This window comes from Lycorma delicatula, chromosome 4 (assembly GCF_047948215.1).
Source record: "Lycorma delicatula isolate Av1 chromosome 4, ASM4794821v1, whole genome shotgun sequence".
In the NCBI taxonomy this organism is placed as follows: Eukaryota; Metazoa; Arthropoda; class Insecta; order Hemiptera; family Fulgoridae; genus Lycorma; species Lycorma delicatula.
The window spans coordinates 27,090,689-27,111,879 of NC_134458.1; positions in this window are offsets into that span (position 1 = coordinate 27,090,689).

Here is a 21,191-nt window from a genome sequence, read left to right on the forward strand (position 1 = left end):
CATTACTGATAAAGAGATACTAAAAATGTAACTTTTTCAACTACCTAATTTGTGTTTATTACAAACATTTCTTAAAATCTTAATTTCAAATAAACTACTTTTGTGACCAGCTTCTAGGCAGTGTTAGGCTAGTGCCAGTTTCTCTGGAATTTTATATTTATAATGAACCAAATTCTCCTTTATTCTAGTACCAATTTTTCTTTTAATTTGCCTTGCGTATTCAAGATTCCATTACTGTCTTTATAAATGCTTACTCCTTCAACATTATCTGTTTTATTAATAATAGAGGCCAATACACACTGTAACATTAAAATTGTGATTTTTTACTTTGCTACTACGAAGAGAAAAACATGCAAATTTTTTTCATGCTTTATTTGATCCTTCTCTATTATTCTGAAGTAAGATTGTTTTGTTATACTCACAAAATTTATTCAATAATTTCCTAAATATTATCAATGGTTTTTCTAGTTAAGCCATTGAATTCAAATGTATCTTTATCTTTAATAAACTTTATTAATCTGAGATAAACTTCCAAACTAACTGACATCCAGTTTGCTCTGGAAACCACAGCAATAAATACTGCCATCTTATATTGCATACAATGAAAACATAACAACATAAGTGATAAATACAGAATGATCCACAAAGAAACTTTCAGGACATGTTCTGCTGGTGAATATAATGAAAAACGTTTATATAAACATAGGTCTGAAAACGCTTTATTTTCGAGTTATGGATAATGAAAGATTTCACCCAGATTTCAACTCTTCTAATAAAAAGAAGCCCTACTGTAATTTTTGGGACCCAAATTAAGTAGTAAAGTTGGTAGTTTCTTAATTAATTTGAGCAGGGAAATAGGATAAAACAAGTCCCAGAACTGTAACTACAGTAGTTTTTAAGATACCCAACGTAAAACACAAAATTCGGTGTTGAAAACAATTTTTTTTTAGGTTTGTAGTACAGTATCTTTGTTAAATGACTAATAAGTGTGAAAGATTTAGAAACAAAACTTGAAGAGAATTTAATTCTGAAAAATTAATCTAAACAGAGCCGATAAAAAGTTAAAAACTTTTAAAAGTTGGTTTTTATTGAAGCAAAACAGATTAAAAATAGACAGAAAATTGTATTATTCTTTCTGCAGCTAATAAAAATTATTTTTAAAAACAAAAACGCAAATTACTGAAAATAATTTTAAAATAAGTACAGAATTTGTAAAACAATATTTTACCTGAGTACATTCAATAATTTACTCAGGTAAAACAAAATAATTATGCAAAAAAATTAAATTGAAATGTATGTTACTTTAGAAATATTAAATAAAATTTTACTGTATAGGTTGGCAATACTAACAGCTGGTTAATAATGAAAAATGTGTACTTTGTTTGAATCTGATGTCATAAATTATCATACAGGTAAAGGAAATGTAGTGTTATATTGTAGTGGAAAAATGCTGGTAATTTTCTAACGTGGAATATGTCAATATCATTTTTCTTTATGAATTTTATAATGGAAATTCTGAAGCTCCTCGATATGAATATCAGAAAATATTACCTGAAAGGCGGATTCCAAATACGAAAAATCTTTCTTCATTGTATCAGCATTTACAAACAAAAGGGTCATTACCAACATGTTTATTTTCAAGTAAATCATCCTGTTAATGATGAAAATTGTGCAACTCAGCGTCGCCCAGACACTAGTACAAGGCGAATTTCATGTCGCACTGGTTTGTCAAAAAACAAAGGGTAGCACATCTTATGGAAAGAAAATTTTTATACTTTCCACCTGCAGAAGGTTCAAAATTTGCTACCAACAGATTACCCTCAGTGGTTAAACTTCTGTCATTGGCTTCTAGACAAAAATGATAAGGTAAATTCAATTTTATTTACTGATGAAGCCACTTTTACGAGAAACAGAGTCTTCAATCTAAAAATGGCCATAAATGATCATTTTATTGAAAACCTTAGGGGAGATGTTTACATTCATTTCTTGAAAAATAATTTGCTAGCTCTTTTGGAGAATGTACCATTACAAACTAGATTGCAAATGATTTTCCAGCATGATGATGCAATGCTACATTTTTCTTTGGTAGCTAGAAATCGCTTGAATGCTAATTTCTTAAACTGTATTGGACATGGTGGACCAATTGACTGGCCTCCATGATCACCTCACTTAACATCACTAGATTACTTCATTTGGGGCCATATGAGAATTGTAGTATACCAACAAAAAGTTAATACTAAAGAAGAATTATTCATTAAAATATGAAATGCTATTGAATTTATACGAAATGATCCTCACATGATATGGAAAGCCACTGGAAATATTTTATGTCAGGCAGACTGCTGTGTACATTGTGAAGGAGGGAATTTCGAACAATTACTGTAACTGAGGTATTAATGTTTAAGTACTGAAAGATTAAACAATTTTCTGTCTATTTTTCCTCTGTTTTGCTTCAATAAAAAAACGATTTTTAAAAGTTTTTATTTACTCTTTATCTGCTCTGTTTAGATTAATTTTCTCAGAATTAAATTCTCTTCAAGTTTTGTTTCTAAATCTTTCACACTTATTAGTCATTTAACAAAGATACTGTACCACAAACCTAAAAAAAACTTGGTTTTTAACACCAAATTTTGTTTTACATCTTATATCTTAAAGATTACTGGCATTACAGTTCTGGGACTTCTTTTATCCTATTTCCCAGCTCAAATTACATAAGACACTACCAACTTTACTACTTAATTTGGGTCCCAAAAATTACAGTAGGGCTTCTTTTTATTAGAAGAACTGAAATCTGGGAAAAATCTTTCACTAGCCATAACTTGAAAACAAAGTGTTTCCAGACCTATGTTTATATGAACATTTTTCATTAAATTCACCAGCAGAACATGCCCATAAAGTTTCTCCGTATCTTCATGAGACACTCTGTATATCACTGACAAATATACAGTTACTGACAAATGTCAGTCACTGACAAATATTAGTTTCATTGTAAAAAAATTTATTTTGAAAACATTATAAATATTTTTTATTTCTCTTAAACTACATACCTTATACTACTTCTCTATATAATCGCCTCACGAATTAAGACATAGTAGTGATAACAAGCTTCAATATACTGCTGTTGTATTCTACTGCTGCCAGTCCATTCAGCCACTGATTAACAGCATTTTTAAGTTCACTGTCACCCGCAAATTGCTTACCACTTAAAAATTCTTTCAATTTCCCAAACAAATGGTAATCAGAAGGAGCTAAGTCTGGACTATATGGTGTGGGTGATCATAAATTTCCCATCCAAATGTTCTCAGTAAATCACGTGTCAGACCTGCAACATGTGACGTGCATTATCGTGCAGCAGGACACTATCAATCAGCCACCCACAACGCCGATTTTGAATGGTGTGCTGTAACTTACATAGTTTCGTAGTAAGCTTCTGTATTTATATTCGCTCCACATGGTATCAAATCAATCAGCAGTAAACCAAACTCATCCCAAAAGACTGTGGCCATCAGTTTGCGTTCAAATGGTCGTGGCTTGACCTTTGTTGGTCTGGTTCATGATTGAAGATGATGCCATTCACTTGACTGCCATTTTCTCTCTAGCATGCAATACAAAATTCATGTTTCATCACCATTAACAATTGAATTAAGGAACTTATCACCTTTTATCTGTGTAGCACATCAAAAATTCCAAAGCAAATCCCATTCAGATCTTTTTGTGATGTTCCGTTAAGACATGTGGCACCCAACGTGCACTAACCTTTCTGAAGCCTAAATGGTCATTAACAATGCAACCAATAACAACTCTTGAAACAACAGGAAAAAGAAGGGCCAGGTCGGAAATCATTGAACGATGATCTTTTCTGATTTCATCACTGATGCATTTCAACAAGTCCTCGGTGGTTATTGAGGACCTCCCCAAATGTTCTTCATCATGCAAATTTATTCTGTTATTTCTAAACCTTTCACACCATTTTTGGACATTTCTTTCATTCATTACATTATCACTGTACACAGCAAGCAACTGCCTATGAATTTCGGCCGACTTAATGTTTTAATGGATTAAAAAACATATAACTCCATGTATTTCAGTCTATGGCAACATATAGATTTTCCTATTCATTTTATAATGTAATAACGCACACATAATCAAAGATACTACAACACAACAACTTACAGACAAAAATGCAGTGTACTGCTAGCATGACCATGAACAACAGAGGTTCGCCAACGTTAAGGAGAAATTTCCTAGCGGTCTTTACTTTAGATATCCCTTGTATATCACTGATGATATATCTATCTGATAAAAGTTTTTGGAGGAATCTGAGTTGGAGGTTTCAGAAGTTTGGATGCTTTTAAACTGACATTACACTAACAAATGGGACTGCCTAAAAAGGCAACAGTTGTTCGTATTATTTCCTCTATTCTGTAATAAGGTTTGTTAGCAATACTTATTTTACAATTTGCAAATATTGTTTAACGATTAATATTCATTATTGTCTTCATTATTTTTTCATTTATTTATTTTATGCATTATTCCTTCAGTATTTATAGATGATTATACACAAAAAAATTTTTTCCATAGTACGTAACTCCAAAAATGAAGCTATTTTGAACCTTTGTAAATGTAATAATGCATTTATAAAATTGTAGTAATTTTTTGATAGGTGATGATCATAAGGAAAGGAAGAAACAATGAACCATCAACAGTGCTGACTGACTTGGCCTTGTATGCGTGATTACTTCTTAACCAACCTTCTGCACATTAAAGATTGAACTGGTGTTAGAAAAGTTATGTAACAAGGAAGAAATTAATAACTCCCAAAGGTTGTCCTGAGGTAGAACTATATTCATTTCTTATATTTTTTAATGTAATTAACTGCTTTATTACAGAACTACTTTAATGATGAATGTGTTAAGGTGACTTATGGGAAAACTTAACAACTTTAGATTTGTACAAACTATACTCACCTGTCAATATATATGTACATTTTTTTTAACTACAAAATCATAGAGAATGACTGTAAATGCAAACTGGAGTATTATACAAACCAACTGCCTACGTAATCTGTGCCATATGGAATCTCTGTTCAATATATACATGCAAGATATACAGTGTCTTTCATAAGTTTAAGGACACCTTAGAAAAACTGTTTATGTCAGTTTGTCTTTAAACTTATGAACTACATACAAATCTTATATGTCTGTGAGAAACAGCTTTAAAAAATACATCTTTTGGTGAAAACCGCAAGCTTCTAAGTTAGATGCTTCAAATTTTATGGAGTCATTTAAATATTTTAAATGAGCTAAAATTAGCCCGTTTTTTTATAAAGAAATTACTATTTCTCGTAAAATATGTAACCTAAGGTAATGAGTGTGATATTATTTTAAAGCTATGTTTTATAGTTTTTCAATAGGGTAATAAGAAAAATTCTAAAAAAATTATTTTTTGAGTTAAAAGGGCTTAAGTGATTTTAAAATTTTCATGAAAATTTTGTTTTTAAGAGAGTAATGTTCAAAAATGTACAAATCACTGAATTAGCATTTGCTTCTTTGAGGTTAGGTTGGTGAAAAGTTTTTTTATTAACAATGGGTAAGAAAAGTGTTAGTGTAAAAGTAAAATGGCAAGTAATCGGTCTCTGGAAAGCAAATAAAACACACAGAGACATTGCTGAACAATTAAAAATATCAAAAATATGTGTACAGCAAGTTGTTAAAAGATATCATGATTAAGAAATTGTCGTTGATCTTCCACGATCTGGTTGACCACGAAAAACGTCAATGAGGCAAGACAGAGTAATTATAAAGGTATCAAAACTCAATTGGTCTGCTAGTTTGCCTGATATAGCGACAGAAGTAGCACAAAATCATGGAATTCAGGTTCGTACTGCCACTTTTTCTAGATGTTTAAAAGAATCTGGAATGGAATCACAATTCACATTAGCAAAGCCTCTTTTAAGCGCTGTCCACAAGTCAAAACGTCATCAGTTTTGCAAGCAAATGAAGAACTGGTTGAAAGAAGCTTGGCAAAGGGTTGCCTTTTCTGATGAAAGCAGATTACAGTTGTATTCAAACAGAAAAATTAGGGTCAGGTGAACAAAAACTGAAAAGTTTCTACCAGCCTGCATCATTCCTGCTGTGCAAGGTGGAGATGCTGTCTTGGTGTGGGGGTTGCATAACTTCAGAGGGCGCTGGACACCTTAGAATAATGGATGGGACAATAAACAGCATACAGTACATAAAAACAATGGAAGAATTCATACTTCCTAGTGTCCATAACCTGTTGGGTGAGAATTTCGTCTTCCAGCAAGACAACGCACCTTGTCATAAATCACGAGTTACCAAGGCATGGTTTGATGCAAATGATGTGGAACTTTTGGACTGGCTGCTCGTAGTCCTGACCTAAATACAATTGAGAATTTATGGAATTGGATGGCACTGCAACTTGCTAAAAGAAAACCTAAATATAAGGCTGAGTTACGACTTCAAATCGCAAGTCTGTGGCAACAGGTGACGAAAGAAAAATGTCTGGAATTGATTGAATCAATGCCTGATAGAGTAGTAGCATGCCTAAAATCGTATCGAGGTCATACAAAATACTAAACATTAAAAAAATGATGTAGCATTATCTCTGTTATTTTTAATTTTTACTTGCATAAAATAAAGATTTTGTCATGAAATACTGATTTTTCAGTTATTTTTAACTTGTCCTTAAACTTATGAAAGATACTGTATGTTCACTTTTCAACAATATCATCCACATAAAGCAAACATGCAGCACAATATTACAAAACTGACTACATGCAAATCTGACATACAACACAATATTAAATTTGCATTTTCAGTACTTTCAGGCAATCATAACAATTTTGTGTCAAATGACACCTACAAAACAATTATTTCACTGTTTATCAATTGATAAACAAATAAATTATTACTTCATGTTATTTTCCAACAACACTAACCACAGATTGTTTTACTGCCTACATAGAGATGACAATGTGGAACTATTTTTGCATATTCTCAATATAAACAATAACAATACAATTGTTTCACTGAGTTCTTGTGAAGACAAACATAAAAAATAGTTTTCAATATGTTAATCAACTAATTTTGCTATAAACATATCTTCTTTTTAATAGAAATTAATTAATTTAAGCAATAAAATATCTCTTTTTTTTTTAGCGAATGATTGATGAATTTTTTTTTTTAATTTCTCTGTTTTACATAATTTCATAAATATAATTTCATTTACATCATTTTTTAAATAGTTACTATTTAAGGCTATGTTGTAAGATTTCTATCACATCATTTAAAGTAAAATATTTCTGATATTTTTATCAAAACCAAATTAAGTCACACTTAACATAGATTTAACTAGCTGAAACTCTTTCATTATAATTTTAGAATTTTAACAAAAATACCACTTAGTGTTTATTACTACTACTATGGATCATCAGAATTATAAAACAAATTATAAAACCTTCACTCCATTCAGTATTCAAGGAATTAAAAAAGAAAATGATCTAGTATGATAAAACTGTGTTTCTCAAGACACAGATTAAATGTTCACACATTACTAGACAACATCTTGAAATCATATGTAGTTATCAATGAACACTTTTTACCATAATTTTTCGAATTAAGCCTTACACAAAAATAACGCATTAAATGAATCTCTTGCTACCTGAAAATTTAAAATCAATTCAAGAAAATAAAATTTCAAACTTACCATAATCTAGTACTTAGTGATGCTCAGTTCAGTAACATTACATTGTTTTTATACTTTTTTTCATATTTTTCTTGTAAAAAAAATCCTCCCCGACAGAAATTTTCACAATGTTAATATAGAAAATATTAAGGCTGAACATTTTATAGAATATGAGCAGACTATACTTAAATATTTAATTATAACGACACCTACATTTGATTTATTCATGGAATGTGTAGCTCTAAATCTGATTACACTTAAGGATCAGATTAGAAAGGAAAAATGTATGCACAACTAATTTCACAGAAATACAAAAAGAAGGCATAAGAAAATGATAATTGATAAAAAAAATTTTAATTGACAAAGTTTCAACATTTAACAAGGAATAAACCCTAAATATCACAAATCAAATCTACAGAATTTCACAGGTACAAGAGAAAACAATAATTTATTATAAAATGAAAAGTCAATGAAGTAATGAAAGTTGTATGTTCAATACTTCATGAAACATGAGAGTTACATGTTTCAAATCACAAATTATAAGAATTACATATGGTAACTAGACCTTCTTTTTTTTAAACCTCCGGGACCACCATTAGGTATTGCTTCAGAGGATGAGATGAATGACAATTTTTGTAACACGTGGAAATGCCATGCCTGACTGCGATTTGACCCTGGATCCTGAAACCCTGGATCAGCCTTTCTGGATGAAAGGCTGAGGCACTACCACTCATGCCATGGAGGCCGGCAGAGTAACTAGATCTACCTATTAGAAATCAGTAGTTAATTGCCCACATAAAACAAGTTATATTGATTAAAAGGAATTCATTAATGTAATGCAAACTAAAATAAAATTATCATTCTAAATGCAACGGATTAAGAAATTGAAAAGTTAACAAACTAACAACATTATTATACAGCATCAGAATAATAAAATAACACAACAAGATGCAGTTTAACAAGATACAGTGCCAAAACCTAACACCTCTTTAATGTCTGTTTTTAGTACCTGCAAAATAGTTTGAAGAACACCACTTCATTTTAACTTGTTTATATTTTAATATATAAATAATTTACAATTTCATAGATCAATTTTCCTTGAAATCTTCTGAAATGAATGTATCTAAACTGTAACATATTAATACACTATCATTAAGATAAGTATCACTAATTTACTAATTAGCAACATAAAAGCTTCTAAAAATTAACATATGTTTTCACGAATTAGTACAGCATGTTACATTCCACAGACTGCTTGAAGTCAGTTGACATCAGTATGATCTCCATCACTGATCAGGGTAAAATATACTCCATTTCTTTTAAGAGTTTTATAATTATTTTTCTTCAGTAAGGAAACTGGAAATCCCACCACCTTTTATATGAGTCAGTCATCTACTTTCTTAATGCGCACGATGTTCAACAGACTGAAATTTAATGGCAATTTGTGGCAGCTAATGGAGCAAGAGATGCACTACAATACTTTGAAGCCTGTGATATATGATCCAGAACAAATGATAACTACAAAAATGTGAGGGCAAATATTTCATCACCAAGATGCCACTTAGATGATTTACTTTACCAAATGAATTGCTTAGAAGTTAGCTCATTCAGTTACCATAATCTTACTGTACAACAAACTCAGTTTTATCACATTTTTTTTTTAATGTTTCTTTTATTTACAGATATCAATAAAAATAATACAAAGTAATAACTGTAGTCCATATGATACTGCAGTTCAGTACATCATTTTATTCCCTGTTTAAAAAATTCTAACTAAAATAACTACTGACATTAGTTCATTATTCTGATCATAAAAATTGTTATCCCAGTGTTATTCAATATGGTTTACACTCTTTACAAACTTACATTTAAATGAATAAACTGGAGCAGATTGAACCCAAACAAATAATTATAATGGCACCTACCTACAAATGTAGGTAGGTGCCATTACCTATTCATTCATGGAATGTATAGCTCTAAATCTGATTACATGTTAGGATGAAATTAGAAAGGAAAAATGTATGCACAATTAAATTTCACAGAAATATAAAAAGATAGTATAAGAAAATGATAATTAATAAAAAAAAATTGTAATTAACACAAAGTTACAATGTTTAATAAAGGAGTAAACCCTAAATATCACAAACCAATCTGAGTGGTATCTTGGAGATGAAACATTTGGCAGCTGGTGTCAGTACATTCTTGTAGTTATCATTTGTTCTGGATCACATATCATAGGCTTCAGAGTATTGTAGTATATCTCTTGCTCCATTAGCTGCCACAAATTACCATTAAATTTCAGTCTGTTAAACAGTGTGTGCATTAAGAAAGTAGATGACCGATCTCATACAAAAGGTGGTGGGATTTCTAATTTCCTTATTGAAGAAAAATAATCATAAAATGCTTAAAAGAAATGGAGTATATGTTACCCCAGTCAGTGATGGGGATCATACTAAACAAATGCTAAAATGATATTTTAACATTTTGGTCAACAACTGTTTTTTATTATATTGGTAGAATTTTTATATACACTGGTAGAAATTTTTTTTTTTGTAGTGTTTCATAACTATTTTTAATTAATAATGAATTTTTTAATAAACAATTCTTTCCCATTATATATCTGTGATGATCATTTAATAATTGTATTAACTTAACTCATTGTTTTAGATAAATACTTGATATGTAAACCATTTACACTTTCTGGTAAACGCTTTTTGGTGGTTCATTTTTCATGATATTTGAACTTTAAAATACAAATCCCATAAAAATATTGTATAGAATGAACACATAATAGATTAGGACCTGACAAACCTAGTCAAAATTAAGATTATATTTACATAATATTAATAAAAAAACTGAGCAAATTAAATTTTACATAGATTATTTACTTACATTATTCTGATTGGCTTGAACAGTCTCCACTGAAACAATTATAAAAAGATTCAATTAAAGAAAATAAATAAATATCAAAACAAGTAATGAAGAAAATTTGGTAATAAACTGCAATAATTTAGAGTATGTAAGACATCAATCAAACTAATTGGGACTTAAATCATTTTGAAATTTTGATTAGTTAAAATTTTTTAACATGAATTATTAATAAAATAACAGAAGTATTAAAATCAATTAATTAATGTGTAATCAGAATTATGATACAGAAACTACACATTACAGTCTCATAAAGACTACTGCAATGAACATCATGCAAAAAAAATATTTAACTAAAAGTCATTGAATACCACAGAACAAGAGTATACCACATTTTTCATGTGATTTAGGTAAAAATGTTTCTTTGGGGAATGAACTAACATAATCATTCTCTTAAAATATTAGAGAAATAATAAATTAGTCAAAATAACATTCATACAGAATAAAGGTAACACTTTGAGCAGAAGAGTAATGCAGAAGAAGAATATAACAAATCCTAAGAGAATATTGTTCATTCAAAGTACAATATAACACACTCAGTTGGAATACTAGTGCATAAGACAATCAAACTATCAGGTAAGTAGACACCAAAATTTGCAGACATAGTAGCATATTACTTATATTTTTGTAAATATTCTATCTGATATAATATAAAACCTACTGTATGCTTAGTGTTTGGAGCTTAATTAGCCTATCTTGTAAGGGTGTTTTTAGAAATATAAGCATTTTAACATTACCTCCCTTCATCTTTTAAGTTGATCCTTCTTGTTAAATATAATAGGAAACTATTCAATAGTAACTTATCCATACACAGTTACAATACCTGACCAAGGAATGCATATCCTACTCAAAGGCTAATGTCTTTTGAAAGAGATCCATTTTATGCAGGATCAAAACTGTAACGATGATAAAATCTTCAAATTGCCTTGGATATTTAAATCAAAAAGAGATCTATAATACAGCAAATTATTTAATTATGATGATTGTCTTTCTTTTTTTGACACTGCATTATAATGTTTTATGCCAAGTTACTTTAATTTTTATGTTTTATATTTTTTATTTCATTTATAACACAGCAGTCACTTTAACCATCTTTTGGTGAAAGTTATGAAGGTTATGCAGTCCAAAAATAAGTAAATTCCTGTCAATAAGGTTTATGAATTAAGAATATTTTTGGTTTTTAGTTTTATTACAAACATAATTTGGAATATCTGGAATTTTTTTCATTATTACTTACAAAAAGAAGTTTTCATTGAAAACTAATTTTTTTTAAGGTTTTATAAAACAGTCAGCAAAATTTTACAAAAACATCAATCACATTTTTCCTTATCATTGATAACAAATTTAATAAATCAGCAATTTTTACAAACAAATAATTTTCACAACTTTTAGCCTACGATAAATAAAAGTTTATGATGATCATTATTCTGACTCAGTGTATAACATTCATAACTTCAATTATGCTAGTCTCACACTTATCCTCATTGTCATTATTTCTTGACTGATCCCACTTGTAAATCAGAGGTAATAAAATGACCTTTTCTCAGCTTAAAACTTTAAATTACTGTATTCATGCCCTTTAAATAATGGGCATTTCAAAAAGGACTTTACAACTTTAAAACTATATAGAAATTTATTTAGATAACTTACAAGTTCAGTTGAGAACTCATTTCATAGCAAAATACATCAAGTTTTGACTCATGTAGTTCATTAGTACTGAATTCGGCCACCAGTGTTGTTAAAAATGGATACATTTACTGGTGCAAAACATGCTCCTGTGTGTTTTGGTTTCATAACTTGCAGTCAGTAACTGCAGTTCAACGTAATTTTTGTAGACTGTACGGTAGGGAGTCTCCTAATAGGCATACAATTTACTCTTGACTACAAACCTTCACTGAGATAGGTTGCACTGTTAAACATACAAAATCACCAGTACGCCCTTGCATCCCTGAATCTACTGTGGAACAACTCAGAGAAAGCTTTGTACATAGTTTGAAGAAATTTACTCAATGTGTGTCATGTGAGACTGGTATTCAGCAAACAACTGTTTGGAACATATTATGTAAACAACTGCACTTGAAGCCAGATAAACATGAGTTAATATTACTTATCATTACTATCAACAAGATGGGGCATCACCACACTACTGCCTAGAAGCCCGAAATGTTCTTGATACTCAATTCCCATGTTGAATTGTTCACGAAGGTATGATTGCACAGCTACCTCATTCCCCTGATCTGACCTTGCTAGATTTTTTCTTGTGGGATTTCATTAAAGATCAGGTTTACGTACCACCTGTGCCTGCTGATCTTGTTGAGCTAAGACTTTGAATTAACACTGCAGCTACACAGGTAACATCCAACTTGCAGATTACAGTCTGGAATGAGATCAACTTCAGGTGGGATGAATGAACCAATACAGGTTACAACCATATAAAATGTCAATGTTGGGTCAAAAACTTGATTTGTTTCTCTATGAAATGAGACCTCAACTGAATCTGCAAGTTATCTCAATAAATTTTTATATGCTTTTAAATTTGTGAAGTCCGTTTTATCACAAATATAATATTTTATCAATAATTTGCAATGGAGGCATTTGGCATACAGTGATACAGATAAGCGGTGATAATATTTTTGATCCTAACTCATAAATATTTGCTTACTATTTTTCTAATGTCTCGTTTGTTTACTTAGCTTACTGGCCTAACCAGTAAAATAAAAGCAGGCTTTCAGAAGCACTCTGAATGTTCTACTGTTTCTTGCCTCAAGATTCTTGTTAGAAAATAATTGTTTTACATGCTGTTTAATATTTCTTATGCTTATATATTTATACCAAAGCATATTTTTTATTTCTTTAAAATTAAATGAAGGAAAAGGATTAATTACAAGAAAAATTTGCAAATAGATGGGTAGGTTGAGGAGATCCTACACTCTTGCCTTGAAGAAGTCCAAAGTTCAGATTTAAACTGTTGTGATTTTTTCTAGTGGGGATACATTAAAAACACTGTTTAGTCTCAAAAATTATGTGGCTTGAATCACTTAAAAGGAAAGAATTAAAAAAACCAATCAAAACTATAACAGAACATTTATTACATGTGTACAGGATCAATTGAATATTGATTGGATGTTTGCTGAGTGATGAAGGACGTACATATTGAAGCCCTTAAACAACTTAACCTATTCAATTTGCAGAATTTTACAAATAAAACTGTAAATATTTCTGTTTTTATTTAATTCATGTCTTAATTTACCATTTTTTTTTTTATGACTGTGTATTTGGATAGTGCCATAATTTCATATCAAGCTTATTAATTTTTGTTCTTAAACATTTTAAAACTCTGAGAATCCATGTCAAAAATCCTGCAAATCTTAAAAACTGATTCTGAATCACTTTCTCAAACAGAAATATCACATTCCAAAGAACTAATAAATTTTATGAAAAAAAAATTAACTTATGTTAGTTTTAACTTAAAAATGAACTAGGAAATTAAAATAATTTTGCAATCAACATTACTTTAATAAAAATACTTTACCTTTGTATGATGCAGCTGCATCTCTCACTAAAACAATTTTAAGTAAACCCCTCATCACAGGATGGAGTGGTGTAACAATAGTATTCAATAGCATGTCATAAATGTCTAAAATTTGCATATTCAGACCTCTCACTCCTGACACCCTAAACAGAATAAACATGTAAATTTACTAATTTATTTAATCAGCAATAACAGGATTATGCCCAATTAGATGTTTTATATGATTGAAAAAATGAAAATTTTTCTGGAAAATGAACCCTGGGCCAGTAATTGAAAAGACAACTTGACTACCATACAAACTTTTCAGCATTTGACCAAAATTCTTTAGTATTAATAACACAATTTATCAAAATTCAATGAGAGAAAAATAAATAATTATTAACCTCTACATAATCAAATTTACTTGTAACTGAGGTTATACTGTCGATGATCACTGACAGATGTAATAAATGTTGAACGTGATGTGGTTTAAATTAGATTGATTTGTGTAAATCTAATTAGTATCAGCTTGTACAATATCACAGGAGGGATTTCACTGTAAAATTAAAATTACATTTTGAGGAGTATGAAATACCATAGGGTTCCATATTAGCATTATTTCTTTTCAATCTACATAAGTGAGTTAAATCTATATAAAAAGGTCTATCAATTTCTAAACCTTTTGCTTTTTGGTAAAGTGTATGCTAGAATTTTTAAAGAAGCATAAAATGAGTCAAAGAACAATCAGCTAACATGGAGTACCACCGCCACCACCACTGCTACTTTGAGGACTTTCTGGGTACAGAAAGGCCTCTTTTTTGATTTTATGTTCCATGGAACAATAAATTCATTGGCTTACTGTAAAACACTAAATGGCTGCATTGCACAGTACAAAATGGAAAATTGCCTATTATCAAGGGACATTGTTTTGTTTTGCAAAAATGTTCACATACATCCCACTGTAATAGCAGAAGAACTGCTTCAAAAATCTAGCTGGAAGTATTTAAGAACCACCCGTAGTTGGTCCCCAGTGATTTTCATTTCTTTCCTAAACTAAAAAAAATTTAGACAGCTGTCATTCTGATAGTAATAATACTTGTTACTGAAGGACTGACAAAACTAATAATAAACTTTTTAATGTTGGAATAGAATAACTCCTGACACAATTTGATAACTATTTAAATTTAAATGGTGACTATGTAGAAATAAATAAAAAGTTTCATTCTAATTACCAAATAAACATTTTCCAGTTGTCAAATGTTTTAAATAGATTACACCAAAACTACTTTTATTCTGAATGACCCTTGCATAATAATGGATGCAACCTAGCCAAAAGCATAGCTCAGTTATCATAATGGGAGTTTTTATTTACGACACCAAAAAAAGTAAGACACCAAGAAGCAAACTGATGCTGACAGTTGTTTTTTTCTTTTCTTTTTAATTATATAGATTTGTACACACATAATTAAAAACTGGAAATTTCATGGTAATACCCACACCCATTTTTTGCACTAAGTTAGGAACTTTTTAAGTATGTGATTCCCCAGGCTTTCTCTCCATAAAGAATCCTTATCATTTTTGGCTATTCCACAAACTGAAAACTTAGCTTAAAGGGTTGTGATTTGATTATTGACAGCTGTGAGGAAATTACAGGAAGCTTGATGACACTCTGGGAAATTCTGTCATCACATTCTGACAACAACTGATTACATTCTGAGACAAGACTTCCAGATATATTTTGAACAATGGGAAAGTGCTGGGCCAAGTATGTTAAGACCATCCTTTGAGTAAAATAAGAGCTAGAAATCTGAAAAAGCAAGATAGTTTTGTTTGAACACCCAAAGATGTTCTTTAAATAGGCCTCATACATAAAAATGTATATTAAAAATAAATTAGCTTTTACTAAAAAAAAAATATCACTATAGAGAGACTAATAGAATTTATAAAATTTTCATTTTGTTTAAACATTTTACACAATCTTAATTTCTTACTTAAAAATCTGCAGTGTTATCCATTATGGCTGATGATGAAAATTATTTAAAACTATAACTTTCTGAATTACAAAACCAAAAAAATCTAAAAAATGTGTTTGAGTGACTTTGAGTCCCTAAAGACATTTATAGTTTCAAGTGATTTAAGAATTTTTGTAAAGTAAGTTATTAAAAACATTGTATTTATAAAATTTGCTTCAGTTTCTAATTTTAAATAACATTTGGATAATTTAGTGAAGAGAATAACAAGTTTAATACTGAATAAAGTGGTAAATTTTCTACAACGGTCAAATTTCCAACAATTTAAAAAAAATATAATCCAGATTAAACTATTTTTAAAACTAATTAAATACATGCTTTATAGAGCAGTTTTTTTCTAATAATAGGAAATCAACCTCAGAACTAACCTGTAGAATGCTTCAAACAGAATGCAATGACTCAAATTTACCAACAAAAAGAAACTAGTATTCATTTTACTTTATAGTTCCATTCACATATGTAATCTATAATCTATTCATTTTTGGGATCAAATGCGAATTTCTATACAATTCTGTCATTGTTAGTCACTATATATTAAGAATGGAGACTTTTATATCATTAGTAATGTTCTTGTGGTGAAAGATCTGCAAATCTTTGTCATTAACTAGTCCTAATATAAAAAAGTAGTGTAGATTCGAACTGAAAGGGAATTTAACAATTACATTAAGCGAATTTAAATATGTTTATAAGCTTAGACACTTCAGCCTAAGAGGCTTTTTATTTTACTCTCCTGACTTACTGATTCATTTAGTTCAATTTTACTAAGACACAGAACCTAGCCTATCAAATTAGTAATTATGCCCAGAGGAAGGATATCCCACAGATTAAGTTTTTGATTTTGGAACACTTTTAATTCCAGGAAGAAATGCTTACCAAATTCATTGACAGAATCTGCATACTAGATCTTATCAAAGAAGGTCCATTGATCACAAATGGTGCCTGGAGGTGAACATATCACTCCCAGTTAAGAAACTTCCTAAGGACTTTGCTAATGAAGTCTAAAAGAAGATCTAGTAAAATCTCTACTACACACTTCAGTGAGTCAAATTTTATGTGTAGGCCGAGTCCTTCATCTCATACAAAATTTTTCAGAGACACACTGCTTAATTACAGCTCTTGCTTATGTCATAGTAGTTTGCAGCCTTGCTTGGGTCCAATAAGTGATGTCTTAGCACACTTTTTGGCAAGATAATCAGCTACCTTGTTTATCTCACCAGTCTGAATGCTACTACACTGATGGTCTGATCAAAAGCCTTATAAGCTGTTTACAAACTAATAAAGAATGAATCTGCTACATATTTGAACCACCTTAATGTCCAAAAGTATGGCAATATACCACAAACTGCTTTCATGTGTTAAAGACACGGAAATTTAATAGGGGGTATTGTTATGAGATTGGGATTGTTGGGAGAGAAGTGTATATTTTATAGTAGTAATTTTTTATCCATTAATAGTGCCCGATTGTGGCAGGCTTTTTTTTTTGTTTATCTATTCGCTGTCTTAACTTCTCTTTACCTTTCTGTTCTGAACTAATCCTTTAATTACTACATACAACATAATTACTACATACTACATCCCTAGTTACCTGATTTTAATGTTTGAAACAGAATTTATCCTTGGCATATTAACAAAGCCTGGATGTTATAATAGATGGACCACCAACCTAGTTCATCTCTTAATAAAATTCCCCAACACTCCTTTTTCTTTTGTTAGTCTTAAGATCTATTTCTTTCAAGCTTTATTAACCCACCTACTAATTTTTAACATTTTCTCATGAATCATATTTCAAAGATCTCTTAACCTTTCCAACTGTCCATGATTTACTGTAATTAAGGTACATTCTACATAAATATTTTAAATAAAATCTTTTTAATATCAGCAGGCTTCTTTTTTTCATGAAATCTTGTACTAGTCTGCTTCTGATATCTGCATTACTTCCTCCTTTAGTAAATATACTACCAAAAGAGACAGATTCTGCTACTCATGGAATCTTAATACTTAATGTCCAATCTTTCTTTCTGTTATATTTCACTACCTTACATTTACTCTTATTTAATTTAAAACTAAATTCTCTTTTAGCAATAAATCCATGTGGTTCAGTATTTCTTCTAACGTATTTTTGGTTTCTGAAAAACAGTCATCAAACTTTATTTTCTCTCCTTAAATTGTTACTCCACTTAAATTTGCTCTCTAACTCTTACATCATTTCTTCTGTACACAACTTGAACAAAGTCATAACAGACTACATCCTTGTCTCCCTTCTATGTGAATCACAGTTGCCTTTTACAGTACACAATACACAGAAGGTAGAAGAATAGGGTATAGAAAATATTATTTCCCTACATTTTAGTTTGATTTTTCTTAAAATTTTAAATATATTATTCCATTTTACATCATCAAATGCTTTCTCCAGATTTGTATATGACTTAATTATTTTTAAGCTGTTCTAAAATTAATCCTAAGGTCAGAATCGCTTCCTTGCATAAATGCTCTTTCTAAAACCAAACTGGCTTTCATCTAATAATCTTCTATTCATCTGTAAACTATCATAGTAAATATTTTAAATACATAAGATGTTAACAGATTGTTGTACAATCTGTTCCAGCTCTCACATTTATCTGCTCATTCTTTCTTTGATATTAATATCTAAGCGTTTTCTCCAGTTTCATTAAGTTTGCACACTAACAAATAAGGCTTATTCATTCCTACTTCTCCCAGAAAGAATGGCTATTCATGTGGTATGTGATCAATTTAGAAAATCCAGAAATTTCTATTTACTGTTACACTTTTATCTACCCTCCTTAAGAGCCTTTATTATTTCCTTCTTTTTATATTTTAAATCCATCCATTATTTTTAACAAAATCTTCTGTTTTTTATAACTTTTATGCCTTTATCTTTGATCTGTTAAAAAGTTTACGCCATTATTTTCTTTCAAACTGTCTCTATAGCATTACTTTTTTATACATATATATATATTTTTTTAGCTTCTTAAATGTTACCTCATTTAGACTGTGGTCAAAACCAATATTTCTTGCAGGATACATTTTACACTCCATAATTTGATTTTTCTCTGCCAGAACATTAACTAATTCACCTCACCCTTTTCTCTGTTTTCTGGTTTACCAATGCATATACTCTTCTTTTATGATTTTGAAAGCATCTACTTACAATTACTAGTTTTAATTATTGCAAAATTTTGAAAGCCTAGCTCCCTTTGCATTTCTTTGACCTAGCTTATACTCTCAAACTATTTTCCCTTCACATCTTACTCTACTATGGCATTCCAGTCATCCATTACTATCAAATTGTCATTTCCTTTTGCACCCTTCATTATATCTTCTATTTCTGCAAAAATCCTTTATATATATCCTCTTCATCTGCTGAGGTTGGAATATAAAAATCTCCCTACTGTTGTAGGCTTGGACTTTGAATCTATCCTGATTAAAAGATTGTCTCACTGTAATAATGCAATCTTCATAGAGTTTTCCTATTTATAACACAAATTCTTGATTTTGAGTTAATAATGCTACAATTTCCTGACCAAAAAATCCTATTTAACTTTGTGTACCGGTACCATACCACTGTGTTTAGCTCTACCCTATTCAATTTTTGTTTTAAACATCTACTCTATCATTCTTATTTAAACTTCTGACATTTCAAGCTCTGACTTAATGAAAATTACAGCTCTTGTATTTCCAGATTATCTCCTTTTAGGTAGTCTCACCTACAAACCCAATAGTGGGTTCACTCTTATACTGGAATGGTTGTCATTGTATTGATTTCAGAGACAAAACGAAATTAAAAAAATCATTTTCTTAAAAAATTAGTATAGATTTCCATTTTTTCAGACAGTAGCTAGCATATACATTACTTTATCAATGATACTGATAAATATTTCTTATTTTGAAATACCAGTATTCAAATAATAATTTTATTTTATTTCAAAGTAAGAAATATAATTCAGTAAGAAATATAATTTGTTTACATCAAAAATTAATTTAAATGTCAGGAAAAGATTTTTGAAAGTGTATGTTTGGAGTGTCGCTTTATATGGAAGTGAAACTTGGACAATCGGAGTATCTGAGAAGAAAAGATTAGAAGCTTTTGAAATGTGGTGCTATAGAAGAATGTTAAAAATCAGATGGGTGGATAAAGTGACAAATGAAGAGGTATTGCGGCAAATAGATGAAGAAAGAAGCATTTGGAAAAATATAGTTAAAAGAAGAGACAGACTTATAGGCCACATACTAAGGCATCCTGGAATAGTCGCTTTAATATTGGAAGGACAGGTAGAAGGGAAAAATTGTGTAGGCAGGCCACGTTTGGAGTATGTAAAACAAATTGTTGGGGATGTAGGATGTAGAGGGTATACTGAAATGAAACGACTAGCACTAGATAGGGAATCTTGGAGAGCTGCATCAAACCAGTCAAATGACTGAAGACAAAAAAAAAAAAAAAAAAAAATTTCAAAGTAATGTGAGAGAATATTAATATTGTATTAAACATTATATCTTGCATTACATTCATTGTATTTTACATTAAATCTCATGTTACCAATAATTAAACATTCACAGAATTTTTTCATCATTAATTCAGCTATATAAAATAAATTTCAGTTGTTTTTTTCTACCAGCAGAAATATGCAGCTTCATTAGCTGCATATGTTTTTCATAAAGCCAGTGAACTCTAAGATGATGATGTGAACTGACTTGTAAACTGAACGGTATCCTAAATTAACGTATATATCTACGTCAACATGATTGGTCAAATGAATAACTGTACAATAAATCTTCTATTAATGGTGTAGTTCATTTACATTAGGACCAGTTTTATGATGAACACAGTATGCATCAGCAAACAAAAATGTTACAGGGATTTTTTTCTTTTATAATTAATACTTTTTTCATTACTCTATCAATATTAAAATAAAGGATATGATGACAATGTAATACACACATGGTAATATGCTGATTTAAAATTCTTAAAATTTCTATCACAAAGTTTATACATTGTA